The following is a 17,060-nucleotide window of genomic DNA, read 5'->3' on the forward strand; positions in this document are numbered from 1 at the left end:
TGTACAGCTAGTTCTACATTTCTTTCATAATATATAATATATTGTAAAAAATGTGTTGTGGATTAAAATCTAAAATCACAGGATAAAACAAAATGGGTTTGTGTCTTCTACATAATCCATTGTCCTGCAATATTGTAGATCTTACCCTGGAACTAATTTTGTTCTTGTGAAAACTTTTGAAAAACATGGATTTAGTAAAGTGTTTTAAATAGTTTATATAAGTCCTTCCTTTGTCTTCCCTTCTCTAAACAGCAAGAATTTTATGAAAATAGTGGATTTTTCTCTTTTCAAGGTTTCTGGCTTCTTCTGAGAACTATTTTTAAGTGGAAGTGTAAAGGTAAGTTGTCAGCACGACATTTATCTTACAGTGAATTGACAAAAACATCCACCTGTAATCTTTAAAGGAGATAAAGTTAGTAAAGTTGAAAGTTCAAAAATTTATTTTGTGTTTCCTGATCTTTTGTGAGATAAGAGATAAAATATTTGCACTTAAAAAAAAATTCTTTTTGAGATATAGCTGTTTTATTTACTCACAACCTTTTAACGACTTCTTTTTTACTTAGAAAATTTATTTACAAATTAAATCAATTTAAAATATATCTTTAAAATCTTTTATTATAGATTGTTTCCCCATTCCTCCCAGCTTGAAAGGTCAGTTCTAAAACAAACAAACAAACAAACAAACAAGCTTCTGAAGCTGGAGAAAATAAGGTTCTTAAATCTCTACCAAGGTTCCTATGAGACTTTTTCAGTGAAAACATATCTCAGTCTTTTCTCTATCCTTTTCTTCCATACCATGGTATTATATCTGTGCCTGTAGCCTACTGATGGCCCTTTGTTCTTAATGCAGTTCTGTACAATAGCCTGGACTCAGTTTTTTAACACACATGAATTAATACACTTCTGCTGATTTCAGTGCCTGTTACATAGCGTATGGATATTTTCTTCCATATGTCCATTTATCTCTTCATTTGTTGGTGTTCTTCTTTGTTTCCTTATTTACAATCTGAATATACTGGAAAGATTGAAATGCTGCCAACTGCAAATAAAACCTGACAAAACTGATGTATAATTAATGCTATCAGTAATTCCTCCATTGCATCATAACCATCCTTGTTCACACGTTTTTCAGTTCTCAGAGAACTTCATCTGTTCTCCCAGTCAGAAAACATGTATATAGTGAAGTCCAATCCCTTTCCATTTTATTTCCCCTTGTCTGGTCTCCATGACTTCATCACATTTTATTTTGCCTTGTCATCACATTAGAAAAGAACACTAATCTTGGTTTTTAATATGCTCCCTGGATTTTTTCTATTTGTTCTTTCATGCTTAAAATGACTGCTTTCATTTTTCTCCTATCTTAGAACTTTAGTGTGACACTTGAATCCAGCTTTAAGTCCATCTTTCAAGTATTTCAGCTATGGACAAATACCAGGTATTAGTCCATTGCTGCATTAAGTTTTTTCTTTTATGCTAGAAGACTAAGAATACAAAGATATAATTAGTGCATAATAGGGACTACTTCTGTTTAAAAAAAAAGAGGTAAATGAGCCATTGAGTTACTTCTCCATAAGCTGCTTTAGTATGGACTCAAAAATCTTATCAGTTCTCATTGTCTTTGTTGTTAGTTGTACTCACTGTGTTACATCTTCAACAACTTAATTCCTTTAATTTCTGGTTTTGTACTTCCATTCCCCTTGAACAGCAGGTTATGTCTCATCCTCTGGTCGATTCCTAAAATTGTGGAAAAATCTCTTCCCTCATTTGACTTAGACTTTTCTTTCTCAGTCCTTGCTCCTGTTCACTTTTGTTTGCCATCTTTTATTTATTTATTTTTTTTATCTGAGAGAGTCCAACACATGCTTTTAACTATGTAAAGGGTACAAAGAAATGTTTTATGTATAATGGAGGAACTGAAAAGACCAACAAATTTCCATTAAACAGTGCTTTACTTTTGAATGTGTTAGCTCAGACACCAGTAGCAACATATGTGTGTCTCTAAAATAATGTAGGCACTAACATGTACCAAATAACTTAATGAAATACTCTTGTGGTTGACCAAATTGAATTATGTTGAATACTCTGATTTCATCTCCATTGCTAGTAATTTTTAATAAGTTAAAGTTAGCTTCCATACTAATAATTTGTATTATTGAAAAAGCTAGGGAGAGGTTTTATGGTTTGGTCTAGGCCACTTGGAGAGGCAGGTTAAAGCTCAAGATCAATTCTGAATTTGATCCACATGTGCAAAATTTGAAGTTATTCTCAACTCATTCAGAAATGCTAGAATAATTGAGGCATGAATTATTTCTGTGATACTTAGACATTCTCTAGTGTTATTTTCAGATCAGTTCTCAAGCCTCTAAGAAAAAGCTTGTTCTAACTGTTGATGTGCAGGAGAACAGAGAAACATGAATTCACTGTAACTAAAAAGAATTTAAGAAGACAAGAGTATTGAAAAAAAAGAATATTGAAAATTATCCTGAGATTTCAAAAATAATTTTAGACTCTGTAAGAAGCAATTTCTGGTTCAGGACTTTTCTCCTTGAACTCATTAACTTGGAAGCAAGTGAACCACGGTCTTTGGGAGCGATTATATAAAATTGTAGTGGCTATGAGAAAAAATACACCATGAAGAAGACTGTTTTCTAAAAAGATGTGTCAGGCTCTCAGTATTTGAAGTCAGGTTGGTCTCATTCACTGTGATTACTAGAGACTAGCATCAGAAGAACAGGGATACTTTCATTGATTAAATTCTCTGCAGTTTAAATCATATTATCACAGCATGGAGTGAATTTTTTTCCTGACTGTAGTTTTTGAGATGAAGCAAGTATTTTTGGTTATGTTTTTACTCTAATTTTCCTACATATTACATTTACGTCTAAGTGACTGAGTGGGTGGTTTGTCTTTTCACAGGGACTGTACCTTGGCTATTGCATCAAAGGCGAGTTTTGGTTTTTTGCTTTAGAGTAGAACAAATGCTAATCCTTTCTATATAATTTCTGACTAGTAGAATATCTTATGACAATGACTGTGATAACAGGTCTTATCTATACTCTTATAAAACCTATCTAGAAATACTCTGGGGAAATGAGAGCTAGTGTTGAACCAGAAGAACAGTGATGACAAACAAAATTACAGAAGAAAACTGGCTAATATTTCAGATTTCCTTGCTGTAAGAGCAGTGATAGTCTTGACAGTTTTACAATAAGAAAAATAATTCTAGGAAGCCTGGAGAGCTTTAAAATTTGAGCTTGGATAAAGGGCAGTAGTTTTGCAAAATGATTTTATAAATCAGTCTTGCTGGACCAGATTTCAAAGACCCAGAAGTCTTGAGATACTAAAACCTTGTTTTCCAAACCAACTATCTGGCTAATTATTCTCTTCTTACTAGAGAATTTTTATTAGAACAGCAGTAACATGGAACTGAACAACCCCAAATAAAGGTAAATACTCTTTAAACATTTGGGAGATAAAAAATGAGACCATGAGACCATGTAACATTTTTTTCTTTTTTTTTGTAATCTCAATTTTGCAGCTTACTTTATCTAAATTCTGTTTATAACGCTGTTCTAAGTCACCCCTGAGTGGCACCACTATTACTTTGATAATCATGATTGGCAGTTCTAACAAAATGGCTGGGAGATGCATGCTTAATGAAACTGAACTTTTTCCATCTCTGGACCCTTCAGGTCATGACTGAGACACATTGATGGGCTAGTCTAAGGGAGCTTGCATTATCATTCCTAATATAATATTCATTCTCTGGATTTATTAGTACAGAAGTTCTTCTCCCAGGCTGTCAATCTGACAAGTCTCATTAGTACTAAAGATTTTCTACTATGTATATGAAAAAAAAAACCCTTTATTTTCATTTACTGTCTTGGTAAATATAAGATAGAGCAAGGTAAATACTAAGGACAAGAGTGTCCTTCTAAAAGGTTCTGCATTTCTAATTTTTATTTTTTTTTTTAAATGACCTTTTCTCATATCTGAAAGGTGTATGAATCCTATGGTTTTAGCTATTCGACCAGGTGGCAGTTTTGGCACTTAGAAGACTGAAAGTCATTGGAAGGAATTCCAATGTGTGCAGTTATGAAACAATTTTTAATACAGTGACTAGATCTCTAAATACTTCCTTTTGTACTTGATGATAGGATTAAAAACACAGTTTCATTTCTTTCCATCACCAAAAACTTAGCATATCTTTTGATGATTATTACTGCTAATATTACTCAGAGACTTCTAAAATCTTACCCTGGTCCTTTCTATTGCCAGTTCTGTAGGTACATCCTGGAAGAACTCTTACACATACAGGCAATCTCTTCTCTCTTTTTAATTGTTACAGACCAAGAAATGATCTGGGATGATCTGTTTTTTTCTGTATTAATATGTCCCCAGTCCTGCCCTATCATTCCTTTATTTACCCACCTTCTGCCACTTTAGGATCTCAGTACACATTCCCCACCCACAGGCTTCACAGTCTCAGAACTGGTTTCACACATTTTGTGAAGCACCCATGAATCAATGCATGCTTTAATCAATTTTCAGTTTTCTCAGCATAAGCCTACTCCATGCGAATTTCTTGAAACTGCTCATTGTACATTAATCTGGTTGAGGACAACAGTTTCACCAAAATATTTTGGGACAGTACTTAAAGAGATACAATTTCACTTCTGTTTTTAACATTCATGGTTTCAATTCCTGAAATATCTATAGCAGATAGAATATAATCAGAGAAAAAAAATCCTTTCTTATTTCATAGTTTTTCCATATTAATTTTATCATCCTAGAACTGCTTATGAAGTGGTGAGGATCCACAAGTGTTAATGTCGAAGAAGTCTGAGGAGTCCTCACTGCTGACATCCATAGCAATTTTCTAATTTTCCAATTAGAAAGGTAGAAGAAAATATATTTCACTGATCTCTGAGGCTTCTGCAGTGTTATGAAATGGGTTGACTGTGGTTGCTCTAAATAAGCCTAGCAAACTACTCATCCTCTCAGTACCTGGAGTACTGGAGGAGGTAAAACATGTCAGTGAATTCAGCTAGTGTGACCTGGCAGTCAGTTTTTCTTTGAGAATCAGAGGAAGTACCCTGATGGTAAACAGTACAGTTGCAAATAAGATCTGGGTATCCAAAGAAACACTGGATATTGTTAGAAGGTTAGATTTTGATAAAACCGTGGCAAAAACAAAAGAGAATAAAACATGGTGGAAATCTGATAAGAATATAGAGATGTCAGTGTCAGCTTACAGCTTCATACATTCTGTGCCATGTCTAGATTTCTAGTTGTGCCAGTTAAATAAGTGCTTTATGAACTCAAGAATAGACAGGAATAGTTTCCACTTCTCAACACAGGGAGAAAGTTGAGCAAAGGTAGCCTAAAACCCCATCTGAAAACTAAGAATTGAACTTACCTGTACATCTGTGGATCATGTTGATTAATAAAGATTTCTTTTAACAATATCACTCTATCGTTGGCTGAAAATCAGCAAGTGAAGCAGAGGTAGGAATCCTGAAAGGACAAATATGGAAGAAGATGTTATGAAACTCCATGAACATTTGAATGTCTCCATGAGCACTGGATAACTAAGCTGTCCTGTTAGAGGTGATCTAATTCAAATCCCAGCCCATTCTGTTCTCAGCTCATCTCAGTTCTGGCCATCCCCTTCCCCTACCCTCCAAACCTGTATTTTCCTCATTTCTTGACAGGTTATTTAGATGTACCATGTTTTCTACTGTTTCCTGACTCTTCCTTGCATCCTCCCATCTCTGTTGACATAGGAAAGATTAAGCTTTCTGCATTTTGAGCCAGAATTGAATCATTTTTGTGAACATTCTTTGACATGTTCTCTGCATGTCTAGGTGACAGCTCCCTAGGTGACAGGAGAGGGTCACATACTAAAAATCCCATAGGGTTACAGAATCTGATCATAACTGTTTGGCCATGAATCTCAGTCTTGCTATATCTTGAAACTAAGCTGTATATGTCTAAGAAGTATTCAGTTCCTGCTGTGTTTGTGCAACACATCTGAGCCACAAGAGATGTCTTCACATAATTTATATTGCCGTTGTCATTACCGACATTAAAACTTGATGATTTTATTGTTCAGATAATGATTCTTTTTCATTGTATTTCTTTTTGATATACAGTTTCTGTCATCATGGGTTTAATGTTTTTTAATTAAATAAGCACTTCTCTTTCATCTGCTGTTTCTCGTGTAATTGTGTAGTATATTTGCCTTTGGATCTTTTACTGCAAAAATGTGACAGGTAGTCAAGTATGCCATTTAGGAATATTAAATAATTCACTCCTCTGAAATTTTATCTAACAGTAGTCATCTTGAAACCCATTAGAATGTGCTGCATCAATAAATAAAGAGAACATCAGCCACATTTGCTATTATGCTGAAGTAACAATGTTATATTTAAAACTGTTCAGACATATTTGCTGTCTGAATTTCATGCATCAGAGATCTTCTCCATAATCTAAACTGCATTTTAATTCACTACTTTTCTTAAAAACAGAGCACTTTTCCTTCTCTTTGTCATTGCAGACCCTTTCTTAAATGATAGAACTATTTAGTTCCCACTTCCATATAAGTCTATGCTTTTTATTAAAATTGTTAGTGAAATAAAAAACCAAAAATCAAACAATTGTAAAGCCCCAGGAAAAAGTCCTTTCTTTTTTCACAAGCAAAATGTTTTCACAAATTTTCACTTATGTTTGCTCCATGTATAAATTGTACCCTGAATCTGTAGTGAGGTAAAATTTGAGTTTTCACTAGTCTGTCCTTCTCATCCTCATACACATATCTGCATACAAACACTATTTGTACTAGTGTTAAAAAAAGATTGTAAGAGAACTATAAATATTCTTAATAGGACCACAGGCTGGATGTCTGGAGCCAACAGGGTATGCTGTGGTATGTATGTGTCTTTGTTCAACATGCTTCTCAGAAAGGGAATGGCAGAGTTGGGCATATAGCAGTCCTTGACCCACTCATCATTCATTTTCTCTCTTCTCTGCCTATGAAGGCAATGTAAATTTTAAGAAACTGTCGGTGGGAACCTGAGATAGTATGTTGTCTCCTTTTTTTACAGTGGGAGAAGGTCCAGTCTGGGTTAAGATAGGGTGGCAGTTCTCCTGCATTAGAAGAAAATAAGAAGGTAAGGAGTATGTCACTACTTTTCCTGCGCTGAAATTGTATTGTCACAAATTTAAATACTGTCAGCAGAGGAGAAAATGAAATTAACTGTTGTCTACAGTCAAAAACTTGTCCACTGCATTGTGCTTCACCTGGGGTTGTCTAGGTTATTATTTACATGTATTTTCATCATGAAGCTGTACAACTCAAGGCTGAGCAGAAGCCTCTGCTGAAAGTATAAGTATAAGGCAAACAACAGAAGTAAATCTTAGTCAAAATATCTAACTTCTCTACCCTTTCAAAATGAAATACTGGTCCTTGTGAAGTTTAAGTGCCATTACTTCTTTTCTCAAAAATGGCAGCCCATAAAAATACAACATTCCTTTCAAAACAATAACAATCTTTTGACACCTATGACAGACACTTTTATTACTGCTGCAATACCTAAAAACTGAAATGTGTTGAAAGTCTTTACTTTCCCAAATATTCCAGTAAGTTTCCAGAATCTGGTTTGGATTTTTGGCACCTGGATGTTTTTGTAGAAAATTGATTAACAATTTTAAAACTTTCTAATAGTCTCTTTGAAATAAAGAAACACTCTGCTCATTCTGAATTGATAAGAACAAATTGGGTTGCCAGAGCTTTTATTAGTCTTGCTCCCTGACAACACATCTCATTGACTGTTTGGCAACTTCCAAAATAATTTTGTGCATGATCTGAGACATGAAAAACGATGTCTCCATGTTATTACTGTTCTCTCTCCACTCAGAAGGGTAATATTAAACCAGATGGAATGTGAAAGGCATGCTATGCTTTAGCAGTACTAACACTTGATGTGTCAAATAGTGCAAATTATGTAGTATGAATAAGAGCATGACAACAAAAGGCAGTTCAAAGCACATGCAAGGGAGAGAAGGTTTGTGCATCACTCAGTGAAATCTCATGGGGTTACAGGTGGTTTGCTTCTGTTGAACCACTAAACAGATCAGAACTCAATTGCTCATTTAATGAGGTTTTAAAGTACCAAAATGTAGAGAGCGTTCAGGTTCTTTAATGGAGAAACTCTGGTGTACCTTGGCTATACGTAGATATACATTGTAACTTAAGCCCGAATCATCTCTGTTGCTGTAGATAAAGTGTCTGTTTTTAGACACTTATTGATTTCCTTTTTGGCTAGAGGAGGATGTAAGGAAATAGATTCTTGTGCTACCTTTCCTTTTATAGATGGTATTAGCATTTCCCTCAAAGACTTTGTAATTTTAGTCTCTACTTGTAAAAGTTGGTTACAAGGCGTTGCTTTCCAGATTTTCAGAGAGCTGATTTGCAAACAATATGCAAATTCCTATAATGTGCAGAACATTTTAAAATCGGCCATACTTTACTCCTATACCGAGTTCTGTGTATAGTATTGCTTTTGCCACAGCCCAGCTGTCCTTGTTGTGTTGGTAAATGCCATTAGACAGATACAGCATACACCAAGAAATTTTGCTCTGCTAATGTGGTTTATACCAGCTTTCCCAGTGATATACATTAACCCAAAAAATTGCCTCACTGAAAATCTTATCTCTGTACACATAAGCATGTTTTCCAGATGAAGTCTTGCATGAACTCCTCACATCTGCCATAACTGAATTTCATACCATCAAAACTTCATACTGCAGACAGCACAAATGGTCTTCAAGGAACTTGGTCTCACTCTATCTGATGGGTTGGGGCAGTGAGTCCCAATGCTGCCACTTCTGAACTTATGCAAGGACCAGAAACAGACAGCTTGTGGTCGCATATATTTGCTACAATGAATTTGAACCAGCATTTCAGTAGCTATATTCTTATATGTGAAATTGCAGAGGTTGCATTTTTCTCTTGGTTGAACAGCTTTCACTTGTGAGATTATAATACCAATACTTCTATCAAGAAAGTGTGGGGTTTTGGTTTTTGTTGGTTTTTTTTTCCCTCAATTATTATTGGCAATGGGATGTGTTATATCATTGATTTTTGCATTAATTTTCAAAAGAAAGTTTTGTTAAAATAGATAACATCATACAGCAGAAAAAACCAACTGCAATAAGGATGAAGAAATGGAAATTCAAGGGCATGAAATACTCTGAGTTTTTTTTCCAAATGGAAAGATTTAATTTAACCTAAAAGTATATTTACCAAATAAAAGTCCTATGGATGATAAGTGTAAATGAGAACCTAGTCTAACCTATTAACATGACTTTTTCAGATCAAACTGTTTCCCATTTTGAGATTAGTTTTATCACAGCAAGAAAATTATTGCAGAAATATTATAAACGCAACAGTGACTGCAAATGTTATTGGAGTGTTTACATGTATATTTTTATGGCCTGTTCTTTCTGAATTACTTTCCATATTCCGTTACAGAAACAGCCAGAACAAAATTAAACTTACTTTACTGATTCTTTTGATTAAGAAGTGAATACATCCTTATGTGTTATAGAACTGTAACTAAATCTTTGAAATATAAATTCATTTAATTTCCTGGTCTCTGTAACATACACTAAGTTGATGTGGAAATGTACATGAATTTTCATAAATACTTGTATCCTCTCTGTCTCTCTCTATATATGCCCCAATGGATTCAACAACAGGAAATAGAAAACTGCTTTTATGATTTATCTCATTTCATGTCATATTTGTTTGAAAATCAGTTTGTTCATATTTACTGTGAACATGTACTCCATATAAGAAGAGATTTGTCCAAATTCTCTATTATCTAAACCTTTTCTTTGAGCTATGGAGGTAACTCGCCAAAATACCATCTTCTTCAATCAGAAGAAAACTTGGAAAAAAAATTTTTTTACATTTCAAAAGTTGTTCAGAAAAAAGGATTTACATACTGTAGGTATTAGGCACCCTGATTTTACAAGTCTGACCATACCGAGTTGCTAGCATAAACTTCATCTGCTCAGATATGACATGGCTCCTAGGAAAACAGCAGAGCTGGTCTAAGGGATGGAGTTAGGCACTCTGAATAGCCAATAATGTGAATGGAATCCTACACTGGATAGGTGCTTCACAGTGGGCACATCTTTTCTTTCTTCTATGAGTCTGGTTCATCCAAAATCATCACATTAGTGCATGTTTTCTATGGTTTCCTGCATACAGCTCATCACAACTGCTAGCAGTATGGTAACAGTGAGTACATGGGTTATAGCCTGCTGTAACAAGCAAACATAAAAAGCCTGAAAAGTCATACGTGGTAAAACATAATTCTGTAGTATATGTATTTGTAGATGGTACTTTATAAAACCAAATCACAAGGAAGCAACTGATTCTTAACAATGCATTTTGCAAGCATGCATACAGTCATTTGACTTGCAGTGTATCTTTAACAGATATAAAAAAGTATGTCTTAATTAAACTGCTTTCACATGTTAATTTTCATTTTAGTGTCTGTGTTCCTACTTATCAAATAGAACAATGGATGTTTATTGCACTGCAGTTTTATAGATGTGCCCTTGTACCTCTCTTATCTTCCTATAATTACAATCCTATTACCAGTTCTAACGTAAACTTGTGGTTTATACAAATATTCACTGAACAAAATGTTGCTGACTACTGCACTACCAATTAAAATGAACACAACCTCAGTAAAAGGTGTAATTTACTTCACCAGTTACAAGTGAATTATTCCACGCCTTTTTTCAGTAGTTTGCATAAAGAACAAATAAAGAAGTAGATATCTGTTATTAATATTCTTGTCACAACAGCGCCGGCAGTTTTCATGAGGGTGGAAAATGTTAGATATGTTGTCATACTCTGTTGAGTGAGCTTGCTTGTGACTGAGAAGTATAAACGTCTTTTTTTTCTTTTTTCCAGGAATGCCAAAAGAACAAGAAAATAGTAAGCAGCTACTGACTTGGATCATTCTATTCACTCTATCACTCTTCTTCTTTTCTCATTTACAGCTACTTCTTCATGTTTTCCAACATCTTTCTCTGTTATTGCACACAGATTTTATCCCTTACAGAAATCACTATTAAGGTTTCTGCATTTGAGGAAACCCACAGTGTAGTACTGCTGCGCAATTTTGTCTTTAAAGACCAATGTTTAGAAATTGTTTTTATTGCTCTGACTTCATTAGCTAAAAAGCAGTCAAAATGCTTTATAACTTTGAAGGGGAGTTTGATTTGCCTCAGGATCAGAGTGAAGATAAATATATTTTTCATGTATGAACAATATAAATAACATATTAGTCCATCATATAGAATATAATAGTACACAAAAAAATACATCATATATCATATAATATATACGATATACAATAACTGCATAAAATTTTATATAACAGCTATTTAATGATTATGGTGACACATAAGGTAACAGAAGTTGATATGCAACATATTTTTATGATTTATGTATATTGCATAAGATATAACATAGAATATATGACAAAATCTAAATTGAAAGGTGTTATTCACAAAAACTTGACACATTTTTTTTGTAAGATAGTTAGTATTACAGAGAAAAAAATCCAAAATATTTCAATAGTGGTCTCTACTTGTATTAGTAAGAATTCTAACAGCATATTAGTCCAAAAAATAATATGACTAACTGTATCTCTTAAAAAAAAATCCTCATAGTATTGCACAGGAATAGAAAAAATGTGAGTTTTAGCCAGTATGTAATTAACTACTCAGAAGTTAAATGAAAAAGCTTATTATGCCATAACTCTTCCTATTTCTCTGTGTTTACTGCATTTTCTGCTGTCCTCTGTTGCATATTGTTTACATAGGATACAGTAGCTTGTGACTTTCCTGCTATAGAATGACAAAGAAGTTATTTTGTATTGCAGTGTTGTCCACTGCATCTGCAGGAGGTCCATCTGAGCCACCAGTGCTCTTATTAATGACTTTTATTAGGGCTTCAACATGGCTGATTTCTTTGAAGTCTTTCTGACTGATGGAACTCAGTAATTTTCATCTTTTCCTGTGTGCTGAGCTCTGGACTGTGTTTTCCTGCATTGCTGGATTATCCCTGGCTAATAGTCGAATGTCCACCCAGCCAATTGCTCAGTCCCACTCCTCAGAGGGACACAGACAGAAAACAGGATGAAAAAGCTCATGGGACTAGATAAAGACAGAGAGATATCCTACCAATTACTATCATGGGCAAAACAGACTCCACTTGGGGAGAAAATCAATTTCTTTATTGTCAATTAAAATAGAATAAGAAGGTGAAAAACAAAGATAAAAGCTAAACCACTTCCCCCTTCCCTCCATTTTTGCCCATGCTAAATTTTATTTCTTCATTACCAATTACTCTGCCTCTTTCTCCCCAAGAGGCACAGAGTGATGGGGAAATCACACAGTGGCTGAGACTGGAAGGAACCTTTGGAGGTCAACCAAGTGAATATATCACAAACCTGTGAAGAAGGCAGATCATCACTGAATCTGTGTTTTTTACCTATGAGTCACAAAAAGAGAGTAGTGTGTAACATAAACAGTCCTTATTTTTGTTTGAGGGAGCATTAGATTTTTTGGGGGAATGTCTTTTGTGGGATAGGGTTATAGGGGTTTTGGAGGCTTTTAGCAGCTCTGTTCTTCTATTTGGTATTTTCTTTCTTCTTTCACAGTACTAGCATCATGCTGACTTCAGTGACCATCCAGTGCTTAACGTTCTTGCAAGACATCTGCTTTGCTCTCTGCTGTATGCAGCCACCTGGAACAAGACAACGGAATATTCACAGTAACCAACTAAGAATGTCTTTTAAATTGAATTTTTAGAGGCATAGATGCAGTGAAGTAGAAAAGGAGAGAAACTGAGGGCAGAAAGGGAGACAGTGAAAACGCATGCAATTGAATGTTGAATAAATAGTACAGCTGTAATTAAACATAAAGTAGCTGTGTTTTGCACATATATTGGAGGAAAGGAAGCAATGAAACTAAGAAGACAAAATCTCTAGGCTTTGGTTCTAAAGTGTTTCTGGTGCAGTGGCTTCTGGACATTCAGCAAGAAATTGTTAGTTGTTCTCAAGCCCTCTGATTGTCAAGAACTCAACTTGTACAATGCTGATCCTTCAGTCTCAACCTAGGCTGGGAGTCAGCTGTCAAAGGTTAGAATAGAGATTTCATATCAATTTCTACCCATTGTAATACAGTAAATTATAGAATCAAACAATCATAGAACCATAGAATCATAGAATAATTTGGGTTGGAAGGGATCGTAAAGATCATCTCATCCCAACCCCCCTGCAATGGGCAGGGACATCCCACTAGATCAGGCTGCCCAAGGCCCCATCCAACCCAGCCTTGAACACCTCCAGGGATGGGGCAGCCACACCTTCCCTGGGCAATCTGTTCCAGTGTCTCACCACTCTCATGGTGGAGAAATTCCTTATGTCTAGTCTAAATCTGCCCCTCTCCAGTTTATACCCATTGTCCCTAGCCCTATCACTACAAGCTTTTGTAAAAAATCCCTCTCGGCTTTCTTGTAGGCCCCTTTCAGGTACTGGAAGGTCGCTATAAGATCTTGGAGCCTTCTTTTCTCCAGGCTGAACAAGTCCAACCCTCTCAGCCTGTCCTCATATAGAAGGTGTTCTAGTCCTCTGATCATCTTTGTAGCCCTCCTCTGGACCTGTTCCAGCAGCTCCATATCCTTCTTGTGTTGAGGATTCCAGAACTGGACACTATATTCCAGGTGAGGTCTCACAAGAGAGGAATAGAGGGGCAGAATCACCTCCCTTGACCTGCTGGCCATGCTGCTTTTGTTGCAGCCCTATACAATCTCTTTCACCATGAAAAAATGAGTATAGTCAAGTGAAAAGGCAAGCAGAAATCTGACCCTTCCATTCTCCCTCATCAAACATAATTAATACATCTGTTACTGTGACTGTAAATGCAATCTGGATGTATTCACTATGTATAGTTTCAGAATCCTGTTTTTGCAGTGGATTTTGACTATTCTTTATGAGTCCACTGAAGTGACATAGTGTCATGTCATTCATGTTAACTCTCCCCAAAATCTAGCCCAGTTTCATGCAAGGTATTTGTATATTTTTTCTTGATACTGAATGCACATTTCTTTGGCATGATTCCAAGTAATTTTGTATAATTTTTTTCTATGCTAACTAGTAACAAGTTTTACTTTCCTCTTATCTTAAGTGTTTCCAAGGAGTTTTCACTTACAGGTGAATTTTCCAAGTCACTCATGTAATAATTCACCTGCATGGCATGCATCAGGATGAATAAGTAGAGATCAGTTACATTAAGTCACTCATTTTAGAGGTCATCAAGTGTCGGGGAAGTTTCCTTGAATAATTATCTGTGACAAAGTTGCTCAAATTGTCAATAAATATACTATCAGAAGGTCTTTACATAGAACAGAAAGAAAGAATAAAGAGGTAAGCCCTCTTGGCAGCCCTCTTCTTTTGACCAAGTTGTCTCTTTTGAAGCAAACCTGTTAGATTCCCTGTTCCTTGCTTTCTTTCCTTCTACAAGTGTTCCTCAAACAGACAGAGGGAATCACAGTGCCACCTGCTACATACTGCAGTTTTAGGGGTAGGGAAGACAAATGTATAAAGAGGTAGAAGAACAGGCAAAGTCTTAGATGAGAGAGAGAGAATGGACTAGATATGACATATGAAGGTAAGATTGTCAGGGGCAGAGTGAACAGGCTGATTTCAAGCTGGGTGTAGTGATCATGGCACACACAATTTTCTGTTTTCTTTAAGCACTAGGAACAGAAGAACTTCCCTGCTCTCATTAGCGTTAAAGATTTCCATTTTTAATGAAAATAAATGCAGTAAATAGCTTGAAAGCTAAAGATTGTTATCAACCCCATGTCTACAGTTTGAATAATTGATAAAATGGAAAAAAAAAAGAAATAAGACATTGCTTCTCAAACTAAGGATCCTAAATTCTGTTGTCTTGAGTCTAAATTAGTTGTCTCTATCTGTCTCTGTTTTCAGTAGAGAGAAATGGAGCTATTCCGGAGCATGAGTCATCTTATACTACGCATCTAAGATGTACAAGGTGAAACCTCCTGGAGAAAGCTTTTTTTCTTGAATGTCAGTGAGGAAAGCACTGGCGCAGTCTGACTTAGTCTAACTTTTAAATATTTAAGTGAAGTGAGGTATGACCTACTTCATATTTTCCAAGATAAACAGGGAGACATCAAATTTACTCTCCAGCTGACTGGTTCATGACGTTCATTAAGTCATTTCCCCAGAAGCAAATATTAGTAACACTTTCAAAAAGAATGGATTTTGGAAACAATGGTTTGGAGATGTCTCTGTACAATCTTAAAAGCCTAAGTAAATTAAAAGTAAAAAAAAAAAAAATGATCTCTGGCCAAATGTTCAAGCACACCTGCTACTAGGTACTACTTAGACAGAGAGAGTGGGTACTTAGATCCCTGTTTATGCTTTTACTCAGGATGAGCTCTAATACTTTCGCAAAATAATAGTCACCACCAGGTTTTAATTCTGAGTGATACCAGCCTGTAAGAAATTATTGTTCAACTCCAAAAGAAATGGAAGTGGAAACTTCTTTTTTTTTTTTCCATTCAAGTTAAATGCACCCTAAATTATAAAAATCTAAATTGAGAAATGGAAAAAAACTATGTATGAGTAGTACACCTTCCCATAGTCATTTAAGAGAAGTAGGTATTTAAATACAGCTTTTTTTTTTAATAAATTAGAACTGGAATTGTTTAGTTTAGGTTTTATATATTTGTTACATCATATTTTTAACTAAGTATGAGTTTAATCATCAAAATCACATGACAATATGCCTTTCTTATGAGGAATTATAAAGATTAATTTAGGCCTCTGGTTTTATGTCATATGTTATCTTTACAAAATGCAGAGGTAATTAGAATTGGCAGGATAAGAAAATCTATAAAGCAGTCTCTTTTGTTCTAAGCAAAAAAAATTAGGCAGGTGTCACAGTAGACTGAAAAAAGAAATTCTCATACCTTATAAAACTACTTGCAGGAATAATTCAGATTCGTATCTCTGAAGCCCTAGTAAATCACATACAAAAATAATTGTCTCCTTCACATTGTAGGAATACAGATTTACTGAACTCTTTTAACAGTTGATAAAAATCTCATGCTTTAGTCCATCTGATAATTCTCCCTGTTGATCGTGGCATGTGATATAGTTCTGCTAGGTGGATGACGATAATGAAACGTTCTCTGTTCTTGCTTTTGCTACAATTTTTTTGGTTTATATTCCTAGTATAATACTATTGTACTTGACTCTGAATGATAATGTAAAAATCTAATCTGTGTGACTGAGTTTGTGATTTATAGTTCTATATTGGTTCATCAGATTTATTTTTTCTTGTCATGGATGTTGGTTGACTGTTGCAAGAACTCTTCTTTTTATACAAGAAAGAGTTAGAGGCATAAAATAGAAAAGTCATACACTAAGACACAGCTGAGATGAGATATAACAGAAATAAAACTTGGTTTTGGAACACAACAAAATGACCAGAAATATATTTGTTCTGTGCAGCATGTTGACTTTTTATTCCTGCAAGGTTTCTTTCCCTTTTATTATTTTTTTATCATTTTACATAGAAGGAAATAAGAAATAAATAATCCCCAGAGAACAAGTTTGAAAACTCTAGCAAAGCAGCAAGTGCATGTATTTCATCTGTAATTTTAAACTTGAGTTGAAAGAAAGAAGAAAGATGCAATTTCGCAGTGGTGACTTTTGTTGTAAGCACAACTAGGAGGACTTTCTCAAATGACGTATTTTAGATTAAGGTTGCTACTTTCTTCCTTTGTTTTTAAGCCTGCTGTAGTCTCAAGTATCTTGCACAGCTGAGGCAGCAGACTGAATATATTCTAGACTGTTTACATGTAAAGGACTGTTTACACGATGTCTTGCATTTTGGTTTTTTTTTCCTTAGTTGATATTCCTGCCTCATTTCCCTTC

The 17,060-nt window shown here is 35.0% G+C and overlaps 1 long non-coding RNA gene across 2 annotated transcripts; it reads left to right on the forward strand.

The window, feature by feature from the left end:
• Positions 1–308: 308 nt before the first annotated feature.
• Positions 309–16,260, forward strand: LOC128851290 (uncharacterized). Of its 2 annotated transcripts, none has more exons than XR_008448612.1 (5): positions 309–337; positions 7,107–7,172; positions 10,994–11,017; positions 12,750–12,862; positions 15,084–16,260. It is a non-coding gene; the product is annotated as an uncharacterized LOC128851290 (long non-coding RNA). The 2 variants fall into 2 exon arrangements; XR_008448613.1 differs by lacking the exon at positions 309–337 and adding an exon at positions 1,383–1,435.
• The last annotated feature ends 800 nt before the right edge of the window (positions 16,261–17,060 follow it).

Source organism: Cuculus canorus, chromosome 2 (assembly GCF_017976375.1).
Source record: "Cuculus canorus isolate bCucCan1 chromosome 2, bCucCan1.pri, whole genome shotgun sequence".
Taxonomy (NCBI): domain Eukaryota; kingdom Metazoa; phylum Chordata; class Aves; order Cuculiformes; family Cuculidae; genus Cuculus; species Cuculus canorus.